Source organism: Triticum dicoccoides, chromosome 1B (genome assembly GCF_002162155.2).
Source record: "Triticum dicoccoides isolate Atlit2015 ecotype Zavitan chromosome 1B, WEW_v2.0, whole genome shotgun sequence".
NCBI lineage: Eukaryota > Viridiplantae > Streptophyta > Magnoliopsida > Poales > Poaceae > Triticum > Triticum dicoccoides.
Genome location: NC_041381.1, coordinates 224,829,920 through 224,839,873, shown reverse-complemented (window position 1 = coordinate 224,839,873; position 9,954 = coordinate 224,829,920). Strand labels below are relative to the sequence as shown.

The window sequence follows — 9,954 nt, the reverse complement described above, 5'->3', positions numbered from 1 at the left end:
ACTTTCACCTGGTTTGTAAGATATTTTGGACAAAATAATACACTTATACCATGACAAAAACGACACATTCTATGGCACGATCACCCTCCATACATTCGTAGGTCTTCATAGCCCTATGAAACATTGACAACTTAGCTTTGTAACCCCTGTCATGAGAAGATTGAAACAAAAAAAATATGAAAATAGGGATATCTGTTTATAAATGTGTTATGCTTTCTTATGGAAAAGGCCCATGTTTTAACCGCTGGATATAAATTAGGATCCTTATGCTCACGTGTCGAATGAAAAAAGTGGCGATATTAATCATTAAGATGGCTTAGGTCCAGTCTGTGATTATGTTAAAATTTATTTTATAAATATATATGATTGTCCTGAAAACAAATATAATTGAGCTTACTTGCAAGAAAACATACAATTAGATACCTCTATTATATACCCCGCAAAAAGACACATCAATTCTTTACTTTGTTATCCATGATAAAACTTTAAATTTTAGCTTCTAACACTTGGACTAGAAACATACAGCCCATCAGCCAAATGTGCTAGTACAGAGGTTCGTCGTATCAGATCATTTAAAAGCTACGACGATGTCAAACGCAGCCGTGCAGATAACATACAATTTAATAGAAAGGAACAAAATGCAAGGAAATAGTTCTTTCTAAAGATGCAAATTTGAATATCATACATGATCACATTTTTATGAAATTAAGACTTACAGATTTAGTATACTCCCTCCTATAATATAAGGTCTCTTAACAATTTTTTAAGTCAAACATTCCTATGTTTGTCCGAGTTTATTGAAACAACATCAACACCTACAATACCAAAGTCATGAAAATATATTTCATGATTGATATAATGATTGTGGATGTTGATAATTTTTTATATAAGCTTAGTCACACATAGAGAAGTACTATTTTTTTTCAAAAAATTAATACACCAAGAAAAATAAGAATACCCCGCCCCCTGAGTCACAGCTACAAAGAATGCTTGGAGTTTTTGCATGGATATATTAGCACCACGATCTAGATTTGTCATTTATCATAATATGAACAATCTGCTCGGCGGTTTCACTGTTATTGTTCAAGTTCTAAATGAGACTTCGATGATGAGATGACAAAACAACACAAAGAGGCTCCTGCGCAGAAGACAGGACAATTGAATATAGCATCATACATCAAATCTAAACCTAAATGACTCTAATAATAAATGCGCCGGACTGTAACTACAACTACAAAACTACCTCTAAGAGACTTATGCAAAAATACCTTGGAAGTTACATGAGCTAGACTCACAGCTAGCATGCCAACCATCAAATGTGGAGCGTGAGATAAAACACTATCATCAGATTATATTGCCAAATCCTACCGGGAAAATATGACAGCATGTTAGAAATTTTTTGACTACAGCAAGAAAAATGGCTAATGAACATGTACAGCTAGGGAAATAGTCCATAGCATTCACCTTAAGAGTAAACTCCTTAGTAGTTCGGGTAGCTATTGTAACGCTTCTTTCAATAACAGGGCCTATAATTTCTTTAATTGGTCTTATCCGAAGCAACATCCATGATCCTATGAGGATCAAGAGTGTTAGTAGACCTGCAGTAAAATAAACTGAAATGTTAGATAAATTTCTATCTTAAAGATATACTTGCTATATTGCAGTGAGCCAAGAGTAACTGAGATTTTCATTAACTCTAAAATATATATTCGCGCGAGGTATTGCTGCCAAGAGCTGTGAAAAACATATAAGAAAACAAAGAAGTACAGAAGAAGCAAAGTTGGAAAACAAAAAAACAGAGGCAAACCTAACGGAGAGTAAACAATGTCGGATTGCTCGAGAGCGTGTTGGGCCATGATATGCAAGTTTGAATATGCCGCTCCACCTTCACTTGATCCTTAAATCAGCTTTGGAGTGTGGACCGCAATAAAATCATTGACAACAAATATTCCCTAAATTTCTGTGAATGCCCAACAATGGAAAATATTTTCTAACCAACAGAAATAGAAAGGACATGAGCAAACCTCCATCATGCACTAAAATGATTTTAGGGAGAATATTTCTTATCTGTGTATGAGAGATTCATGAATGCAACATCGATCTTGTAGTCCCTGTCAGGTCCCCTAAAATTCAAGCAGCCTGCTCAAAAGAAAAACGGCAACAAGAGAATCAATTTTAAACAAGCACACGACACTCACAAAATGACATATTAATCCATCACAAGCAAGCAATTTGGGAAAATAAAGTTCAAGACAAGGGATCATGAAGCAACCATAGCTGGCTATGAAAATTGGTCGTAATAAATTTGCGAAGAACACCTACTGGACAGAAGGTTCTGAAGTAAATATGTAAGGGCGGTAAGCCATCCTAAACCCAATAAAAAACAGAAGAGAACAATACCAAACCTGAGTATTTCAATTTTGTTTCACACATATGTGTTATCAGATCAGTATACTGCCAATAGAAGGGCTAAAACAAATGTAGGATTCACTAATACTTGACTAAAAGTCCCTTTCTTGTGATCTTGTCTTTGTGTAACAAACACTCAGGAATTTTCTTTGGAAATCCAATTGTATAAATTTGAACACATCGTTGGACGAAAAATCTAAAATGCAACTATATACAACGGTTTTGAGTGGCTTCCACACTAAACATCACCAACTATTTCACCCACTTAACCTTCAGAATAATAACAAGCACACGTGTGTACAAACGAGCTAGGCAGGAACTATTTGAGGATAAACAAAAATGCTGAGAAATAGGAGTGAAGATCAAGAAACCATTCAGCCTAAGGATGGATCTCTTCTACCTGAACCAAAACCATTAAGCCTGCAAGGTAGTGTCCATCCATGAGACGTACATGAACATTTAGTAACTCACATCTTGATACATATGTAACATGACCAAAGAAGAAACAAAAGGTTCTGATGCAACACCACCCATTCTGCACATGAATGTAAATAGAGAGAAGGTGGGCTAACCTATTCAAAGCTCTATCCAATGAACAAATTTCGCTACTGCACCCAAGACCATCTCGCTGGAGGTCATAGTTCCTTGCGTCATCACTGATCCCTCAAAAAATGTACCACAAAATACAAATTTAACAACCATGTCTCATTGGCTAATCTCCATATTTACCATTCTCCCGCTTGCATCAGTAAGAAACAAGAGAAGAGGAGGCGCTAGCATACCCGCAGAGACGCCGTTGTGCAGCACCGCAGCAGAAGAATCGGTGGGCCTTGCGCCATCATCGATTCGCGCTGAAGCGACCCACATCCGACGCTTTCACCACCATTGCCACCTGCTGCGATTGCTGCTACCCTCCTCCCGCTGACGGCATATGCCTTGAGGTCATTGTTTAGCGAAATTGTTACAAACTGCACAATTAGTAGAGATTACCTGAAAGATTATTGTCTGAGATAATCACATATGCACTGAGAAGACATGAAACCAAAGATATCGATCTGTGAGACGCCCTTACAACACAAGACAACTCCTCCCTTAGAGGGTTCATAAACGACAGCTCCCTGACAGCCGCTGCTTCCTTGGCAGATCCATACTTCTCCTCTTCCTTCTTCTCATGCTGCTTACCTCCTTCTCACTAACTGCAAACTTTTTAAAAACTGGCATTTGTTAGTTACCTGCTACATGGGGCGCGGCCGACGAGAAGGACAGGTCGACGGCGGCGCGAGTCTCCGCCCTCCTCCACTAGAGACATCACCCATGGGGAAGGCAAGGATCTGTAGGTCCTGGGGGCGGGAGGCAGGAGGCGGGCGCGTGAGGGTGGAGAGGTCCATCAATCGGCGCCGGAGTGGAGGTGGCACCGGCTGGCTGTACGCGCGGCGGCGACGGCGCCCCACTCCTGTCCTGCTGCAGCCGCAAGGCTCCCCGGAGGAAGACGCGGGGGAGAGAGACGAGGAGAGGAGGACGGATCTGGACGGATGGGAGGAAAGAGTGGGGGCAGACGAGGGGAGGCTTGCGTGCGAGAGGATCGAAGGGTCGATGCGCTTTTTTACTTTTCCCCCTTGGCCCTCGCCAATCCTTTGTGCCCACGTGGCTACAACGAGGGAGCGCCTTTGATGCACACGTTAATGTTTTGGATTTACTGGTCAAGCATCGGATCAAAGCAAAGAATGTTTGGCTCTACAAGCATATGAGACAGTACAAATACCCGTAGTCCATAATTTAAATTTGAACTATAAGCACATGCTCCAGTGAAGCAAAATGGGTGGGAAATCGTACATGTGTCATTGGGTGCATGTTTAGGTCTCATTTAAGAAATGAGAATGAATTACAAACTTGTCGTCGTCCTAAAACATTGAGAATCTCGGTTTTTAAATCCCAATAAATCAAAAACTCCCCCCAAAAATATGAAACTTGGCATGGTTTCATGACATGGCACATATATGCCGTGGTAAAAAAAATCGTCCAGTTTGAGAAGAGGCGCACATGTAGTAGCCAACGAAGTCCTTTTTGAAACAAAAAGCTGACATGTTAATATCGCAAATGGTTGTACTATATTAATCGTGTCGAAATTTAACCATATTCGGTAGTGTGCGTGCAGCTGTTTGATTAGATGGGACGAGCGCGAGAAGTGCATGTGCAGGCTCAACGGGACGCGTGCGAGCAGTCCGCCGCGCAGGCTCGACGGGACGCGTGCATCCCTATCCACCTCGCAGGCTCGACGGAACACGTGCAAGCAGCAAGGCCACCCATGCTCACCGTGAAGCGAGCTCTTTGACCTCCATGCACCAGCCGTCGCCCGCCTCGCTCACAACTTCTCCATTAATGAGTTAATTAAAACACTTGGACGGAGGGTGTTTGCTTATGATCCCATGAAAGCATTTGCTTTGTTCGTGTTTTCAACTCGTATTCCGCCCTAATTTAAATTGCCACATAGGGCAACGGATAATACGACCACAACGGATAATACGACCACAAATAAAATGGCAACGGATAATACAACGACAAATTTACAATGGTGCAGATAATAATTGTCTTACATATTCCGGATAATTTAAAATGCCACATGCGGCAAAGCCCGAAAGACATGGGGGCAAGAGAAGAAGGAAACTGCAGACAACGACCTGGGTCGCTAATGTCTCTACTCGTCGACGGATCGCAGGGCGACAACATCCTCCAGCTCCTTCAATTCCTCACGATTTTGCTTGAAAGCAGCCACGGATTCCTCCACCTCCTGCTCGCGCTCGATCTGGAGCTTCCTTAAGTCACCCATCAGTTCCTCAATGACCGCTATCAGCGTCATCCCCGAGGCACTGCTCTGCTCATGCACCATCTTCCAGCCGTCGGCCTCCTCATCCTTCTCAGCGAGCGCCTTGAGGAGCTTCGCATTGTCACCCATGAGTTGCTCGACGAGGCCGGTCACCTTGTCAACCGAGGCATCGCTGACCTTGAGTAGCTTCATCAAGCCGTCGACCAGCTCCTGTTGCATAGTGACGCCAGCGAGAATGTCATCGTCGCTGGCGAAGGACTTCAGGAACCCGACTCATCGCGATGGCCGACGCCATGAATGCGCTTGTGGGAGCCCTCGCGTGCCCGTGAGAGCTCGTTCGAGGGCTCCGTGGCGCGCCGGGACATCTCTGCTATGGCTGCGGCTTCGCGGTGGGACCTCTCTAGTGCTTCTATAGCCTTGGTCTTTGCTGCCTGGTTATATGTCCACTCTAAACTCCTCCTACGGGTCACGGTAGAACGACTTGACAGGAAAGACCAGCTTTGTGTGTGATGAGGAGAGGAACTGTGAAGTAATTTTCGAGTGGGTAGTTTTTATAGCGTGATGCTAAGTGTGAACTCATATTAGTTTGATAGGTGTGAACAGATTTGCAATTACGTATTGCGTTGTAATCTGCAATGTGATGAGAAACAAGGTCAAAATTTATTGATGGCAGAAGGTTGACCACGTGGTTGCTCACCGTTGAGTCAGATGTTTGCCACGTATCACAGACATCTTGTTAAGTTGAACAGTTTCTGTTGTGTTCGCTAATCGAAAACAGTTCGTCCGAGTGAACCCAATGCCCTATATCACACACACCATGATCTGGCTAACCATTTCTATTGCACTTCCTAATAGCAAACAGTTCATCGGAGCGAACTGTATGCCATATATCACATACACAATGATATGGCTGTCCGGTTCTGTTGTTCAGCCTCATCGCAAACAGTTCGAACGGGTTAACCATGTGCCCTGAATCACACACGCAACTAAAATCTGAACCGTGTTTGATGGCTCCGCCATCACAAACGTTTTGCACCTTTTTTGATGGTTTTTTACATCCCCGTTTGTGATTAATGCATCGCACACAGTTTCGTCAAAGGGTCTCTGATCGTAGTGTCGCGTTAGCAGCATCCTGTAGTAGTGATATGAAGCAAAATGAGTGAAACTACACTCTAAACTATGTCTATATACATCCGTATGTAGTTCATATTGGAATTTTTAAAAAGACTTATATTTAGGAATGGAGGGAGTACCTTATAGGTAGATGCCTAGCAGTAGCAATGGGTAAGTGCCCCATGCTGCAGTTAGGTTACAGTAGCGAGGGTTGGATCCCAACGCTATAGGTACGTCATAGTAGTAGCATGGGCGGGCACAACCCACGCTGCTGCTAAGTGGGCCCAACGGTACCCTGGGTCAAGCCATAGTAGCAGCGCGGGCCATAAGCCCCACGCTACAACTAACCAGGTAGCTGTAGCACATGCCATATGGCCCGTGCTACCACTACCCGTATGCTAGGATAGCTGGTGGGCCCCATTTAGCAGCAACACCGTTCATAAGGCCCGCGCTACAGCTACTGCATAGTAGTAGCACTGGCTCTTTCCTGCGCTGCTACTAAGCTCGCATGCCAAAATATCTGCCACCTTTTCCCTCCTCCTTCTCCCTCCCCCATCCTTATCCTTCCTCTTCCACTTGATTTCTTCCTTCAATTCTCCCCTCCCCCTCTCTCTCCTTTGTCCCTCCACCATCTCCATTAATGCCCTCTTCCTCACTTTCTCTCCCTTCTTCCATATGTCTCTTGCCCCCTCCACACCTAACTTTGTCTCACTAGCTAGCTCTCTCTCCTGATCCACTAGTTAGAGCTATCTACCTCACTATCTAGATCTACTCATTTAATGAAGTAAGCTATCTACCTCCCCTCATTAATGAAGAAAGGAGAATTAAATATCTTTGTCCACTCTAGATCCGTATAGCTAGCAACACCAGCCTCATCACCGTGCTTGGATCTCTTTCGAGATAGGAGAGTAAAAAGAAGTGTTGCCTATGTGTATTTGCTCGAATGTGTGTGTGTGTGTATGTGTGTGTGTGTGTGCGTGTGCAATTTGACCGAATTGTGCAATATGACGGAATTGTGCGTGGCATGATTTGCCTATGTATATTTGCCGAAATGTGCATGACATCAGTTGCCTATGTTTTGCCAAAATGTTGATTTATTTTCGTTTTGGCGATTTCGGACAAACTCAATATGTCCTATTTTGAGGGAAGGTGATGCCGATTTTTTATGACTATGATGCATGCACGCGTGCTTATAATTCTTTTGCTTATACTGTGCAGGCGATCATGAAAGGTCAGTGGTAGGATGGTGCAAAGATACTTGCGATCCGTGGTTTATGACATGTATGAAAATAACCGGAAGGCGATTTTATGTCCGCGTTGAAGATGCAATGGAGTCTGGCTCGAACCCTTTAAGGATGGTCGTTTGAAGGCGCACCTACTCATGACTGGTTTCATGGATGGCTATACCCGGTGGACAAGTGAAGAAGATAATGATGACATCGACAAGGCAACCAATAATGACATGGGGCCAGATGAAGAGATGATTGAATGGACCCGAAGAAGAGAGCGCCGAACATGGTGGCAGAGAAGAGGCTGGACATGGCGGAGAAGAGGCCAAACATGAAGGAGAAGACGCGGACACGCCGTAGTCTTTGTCGCTACTAAGTTCAGTCATGCGGGGCCCCTATGTTCAAGACCTGCTTCACAAGAAGACGACTAGCGACAAAGCTGCTTCTAGAGAGGAGGCCAAGCTGGTGCAACTAGAGGTAGACTCGACGACTCCACTGTATGATGGTTGCGATCCCGAGGTGCCCCGCTTGAGTTTCACGCTTGAACTTCTAAAGATGAAGGAAAAAAGCAAATGGACTGACGCAAGCCTCGATGAGCTTTTGAAGTATCTAAAGAGTGTTCTCCCTGCGGGGAACCTGTGTCCTACTAGTGTTGAGGAGGCCAAGAAAATAATGTGCCCTCTTGATCTGCCGCACATTATATACCACACATGCATCAACAATTGCATCATTTATCGGAAGGAGCACGCGGAAAAAAATCAGTTGTCCAGTGTGCAATGCTTCTCGATACAAGAGGGCCGAAAAGAAAGCTCCTCAGAAAGTTGTATGGTGCTTTCTGATCACTCCCTGTCTATAGTGTTATTTTGTAGACCCTAAGGAAGCAAAGCTCACATGCTGGCATGCGAAGAGGGTGAAGCCCGACAATGGAGATGATGCAAAGTTGAGACACATCATAGATGCTAGCCAGTGGATAGCATTCAACACTGAATATTGATATTTCGTAGATGATCCAAGGAACATCGTGCTTGGCCCGAGTACCGATGGCATGAATCCGTTTGGCAACAAGAACACCAACCATAGCACATGGCTCGTGTTTGTATGTACAACCTCCCCATAGAAGTGCATGAAGACAAACTACATACACATGAGTATGCTGATTCAAGGGCCAAAACAACCGAGAAATGATATTAATATGTACCTCGAGATACTAAAAGAGGAGTTACACACGTTATGGACAACACCGATCAAGACACGGGCACCAACAAAGGAGAGTATTTCAATATGAGAGCCACGCTGATGATGACGGTGCACGACTATCTTGGTTACGGATATGTCTCAGGCCAAGTGTGCCATAGATATTGCAGATGCACCAGGTGAATGGATGATACAACGTCTCAACAGCTAACGAAAGATGGTGGGTCTGCGAAAATCATGTACATGGGGCATCAAGGATGGCTTGAGAAGGATGACCCATGGAGAAAGTGTGGAGATCTATTCAGTGGTGAGGCTGAGCATCGAGGACCTCCACGTAAGAGGAGCGACATCAAAATCAATGATTCGTTGAAAACTGGGAAGAGTCCCTCGCGCCAGGCAAGAAGAAAAAGGCGCCAGAGCCACTGCTGAAGGTATGGAAAACGAGGCCTTCTTTATGGGACTTGGAGTACTGGCCAAAACTAGACATGCCTCATAGCCTTGATTAAATGCATATCACGAAGAATGTCCTCGAGAACTTGCTTGGCACACTGATGAACATGTCAGATAAGACCAAGGATGTGCCGAAGGTAAGAAAAGACTTGGAATATTTGAATATCAAGGTAGATCTCCACATGCCCCGTAAGAAGTTGTCAAGCGAGACGAAGATGTAGACGGAGGCGGAGGACAGGGGCAAAAAAGTCAACAAGAAAAAGAGCACTATTGCCCCCCTCTTGCTTCACCTTAGGTCCGAAGGAGATTGATGAATTCTTCAAGTGCCATACCGGAATCAAATTTAGTTACGGTTACTGTGGGAAGACAATCAGATTTCTAGACACCAAGAAGAAAAGGTTCAGTAGGATGAATTCTCATGACTGTCATGTGATGATAATGCAGTTACTCCCGGTTGCACTTAAGGCCGTGGCGGAGCTAGGATTTGAAAACAGGGTGGTCCTCCTCAATTTTTTTACAACAAACATGACATGTGAATCTTCTAAGCAATGATACGTCTCCAACATATCTACTATTCGTAACGCTTTTCCTCTTGTTTTGTACTCTAATTTGCATGATTTGAATGAAACTAACCCCGTACTGGCGCTGTTTTCAGCAGAACTACCATGGTGTTGTTTTTGTGCAGAAATAAAATTTCTTGGAATGGAATGAAACTTTGCGAGGAATTTTTATGGA

The 9,954-nt window shown here is 44.0% G+C and overlaps 1 pseudogene; it reads right to left on the bottom strand.

Annotated features, from left to right (window-relative positions):
• LOC119329270 overlaps positions 1-3,986 on the bottom strand; it is a 7,929-nt pseudogene extending 3,943 nt beyond the window's left edge.
• Between the last annotated feature and the right edge of the window lie 5,968 nt (positions 3,987-9,954).